Source organism: Mixophyes fleayi, chromosome 4 (assembly GCF_038048845.1).
Source record: "Mixophyes fleayi isolate aMixFle1 chromosome 4, aMixFle1.hap1, whole genome shotgun sequence".
NCBI lineage: Eukaryota > Metazoa > Chordata > Amphibia > Anura > Limnodynastidae > Mixophyes > Mixophyes fleayi.
In genome coordinates, this window is record NC_134405.1 from 120441572 (window position 1) to 120445291 (window position 3720).

Genomic DNA, 3720 nt, shown 5'->3' on the forward strand with positions numbered 1-3720 from the left:
GGACAACATCTCTTTGTATACATACATCATCTGGTTTGTTCCCCCCTGTAGATACAAAATCCCAAGTTCCCACAGTCCACTATAAAAAGATAGCGATTCTCTAAGCTACTTATCCCTTTTTAAAAGACAACATAGTGTTGGCTAGAAAGAAACTCTGCGCATGGTTCCAGAATCGAAAGAAGGATTTTTACCATCTGCGGCACATTGATATCCCCAACAGCTTCTGGTAGTTTGAGGAACTTACCTGCTCCACGTTCCTGATCACAGCACCCTCTTGTTTACTTCCTGCTTAGTGCTGCCATCATGTGACTTTAGGCGGGAATATTGAAACTCCCTGCACTATATAAGATCCAATCTGACACACTGTCTGTGTCAGAGTAACAGGTTGTTAACCCCTGCTTCTGGCTCCTGCTGTCCTCTCTGGTTCTCGGCTCCTAATGATTTCTCCTGGCTTGTCTAAACACGTTTTATGGATTAATCCTTGTGCTGCTTTCTTCAGTGTGTATCCAACCTGGCTTGTGTACCTCAGAGTGAATCTGACCCGGCTTGGTATATTGACCATGACCTCTGTACCTGCTTGTGTTTATCCAGCTGCATCCTTCCATCTACCCTCTATCACATCAGGGGGCTACCCTGAGGGCCGCAATCTGCGGACTCCCGGGGGCAAAATCCATCCTGCCTACAAGCAGTTCTTGGTGAAAACGGGGGTCCGTCAGACTCCGCGCCTCAGTAAGGCCTGCGCCAATCCTGATTGTGTACTTGACATTTTTCTTTGGATTTTTTCTATATGCCATATAATGTTTATTCATATGTGAGTGTGCAATTTTAGACTTTAATAAAATAGTTCTGTTTAAAAGGTAATATGCCAGTAGTGGCTATTGTTCTTTTTCTTATTCTATATATGTGGAGGATTTACTAAAGAAAGGGAGTAGGGAACATTTTTGGTGATAATATAAGTCTATAGTACCCTTATTACTAACAGAATTTTAAGGGTGATGGAGTAGGTAACTGTAGACTTTCTTTGGAAGTACTACACTATATTACCATTTTCTCTTTTCTTTGCGTGTGCCATCATAATTCCAAGGAATATTATTGCCAATAAGAAGATCCAAAAAGAATTGTGCTACTTGTGATTTATAAGATCTGGTTGGTCTACTTCTGATGATATCTGCTATTTACTCTGCTGGACTTTATCAAGATACCCTCCGTGGACTAGACTTATTCTATAGTCCTTTTTTTTTTTTTTTATTACTTTGAGGGCTGATAATTTGTTTGTTTGGGAGGGCACCAGGTTTTACATGGTTTGCATTTATATTTCAGCTATACTTTATTTAAAAAAAAACCAATTTAACATTAGATAACATTTATTGTAATCATTTAAAATTCTTTATACAATGCTTTATTCAAACAATTATTATTATTATTTTTTTTTAATCAAGTTCTTTCAGGGAATTCTTTACCTGCAAAAGTCGATCAATTTTCCCACTACTGACAGTAACCCTTTTCATATATGGAGAGATGTGATAACGATCCCACACCACAGTGAACACACTAATTTTTACCATGCTAATGTAAAATATTGGTGGCACACTAAACATATGAGGTCTTATTCATTAAGTGACGTAAATGCCGATAAGTGCTGTATTTTGAGTTACATTCCACTGTGCATGTCCAGAAACAAACTATACACCAGAGAACGCAACTGTATGCAATTCATAATGCAAAGGACAATTAAGATGGGCAATAAATTCATGGGAGCAACGAGGAGGGGACTGGGCGTATGCACATAATCATTGTATAGTAAGGGGCGTGCCAAGCTCAAGAGCACACAGTAGCATCCCATTGGGCATCACTAAGATACGTTTTTTTCAGTCGTATAACTTGCACCAGCTACAGGTGTTTTTGTAAGTGCTGGTTGCGTTTGCATGATAGATCATGTGTTTTCAATCAAGAGCACCTGTAAAAAATGTATTTTATGTATAGTAGACATCAGGGGCAGATTGGTAACTTAAAGTGGCCCTGGAAAAAATTCTTGAGCAGTGTGGATAGGACCAAATCAACTGTAGATGGGGCCAACACTCTTGTTGAATATAGATGTGCATATGCCCGATTTATGTGCGTTTTTACGTTCGTTTTACGTTCTTTAGTGAATCAGGCACACTAGCACATGTTGTGCTCTACACATGTAATGCTTGCTTTAGCGGCATGTTCATTTCAGTTTTTGAATGCATATATTTCTCACCATTTAGTGTCACACAGCACTCATTTTATCTCTTTGTCTGGCAGCAAACTATACTAACTTATTGCCTATGATCTCACTTTAGAAAAAATGACGCATAGGCAGGTCTGATATTTATATATGAGACTGCTAAGCATATAATTATTAAATGGCATTTTTGAAAATATTTTGAGATTTCAGAGTGTGCCTATTACTAAAACAGTTCTCATAGGGCTGAGTGTTCCTTTCAAAATGTTGTTATACTGTACATTCAATTCTAGTTATGCCCTTGTCCATCTATAAATGTATATCATTTCTTTTTATACTGCAGTATTTCATAGGTGCTGCCAATGGTGTTGTTTTAAGGGACCGTTTGATTCATTTTTTATTTGATTTCCCACACTCCAGCCGTGCTCTATTTCCAGCGCTGTCACTTTTGACATGATGTTCAAGTGTTTAAAAGACCAGGCAGACCAAGTATAAAACGAGTCTCAGCAGTCTCTCTTGGGGATAGAAGGACTGGTTAATTTTAAGGTGATAAAATATAATACATTATCACATTGTGAATATCTGTAAAAAGAAACAAACACAAGACCCCGCTGTGCTACTGCAGACTCAGGAAATAGCGGCCTTACACCTGCAGGTTAATAGTTAAACATCACACACAACTGCGGATTCTAATTTATAGTCTGAAGAGAAAACTGTAGTGGGGACTGAGAAACAGTCATACATAAGCACAAAGGATCATTAATATTCTGACAATATCTACTTTGAAAGTACTGAATTTATTAACAGTGGATTATACCTAGACATAGTACTAAGATCGCCTCAGCCTTAATTCTATTCTTCTGCTGAGTTCTAGGAATGGCTGATACACCACACTTCTTGTTGGAGAGATAGATTGTTTGGTTTACAGAGGCCTCCTAACTTTGAACATTGATTCTTTACAGTCATGGCCAAAAGTTTTGAGAATAACACAAATATTATATTTCACAAAGTCTGCTGCCTCGGTTTTTATGGTGGCAATTTGGATATACTCCAGAATGTCACAAAGAGTGATCAGATGAATTGCAATTAATTTCAAAGTCCCTATTTGCCATGACAATGAACTTTATCCCAAAAACAACATTTCAGCCCTGTCACAAAAGGACCAGCTGACATCAGGTCAGTGATTCTTTTTTTAACACAGGTGAGAGTGTTGATGAGGACAAGGCTGGAGATCACTCTTTCATGCTGATTAAGTTAGAATAACAGACTGGAAGCTTTAAAAGGAGGGTGGTGCTTGAAATCATTGTTCTTCCTCTGTTAACCATGGTTACCTGCAAGGAAAGAAGTGCAGTCATCATTGCTTTGCACAAAAAGGGCCATTTATGGGATCATCAAGAACTTCAAGGAGAGAGGTTCATTAGCTGTGAAGAAGGCTTCAGGGCACCCAAGAACGTCCAGCAAGCGCCAGGAAGTCTTCTAAAGTTGATTCATCTGCGGGATGGGAGCATCACCAG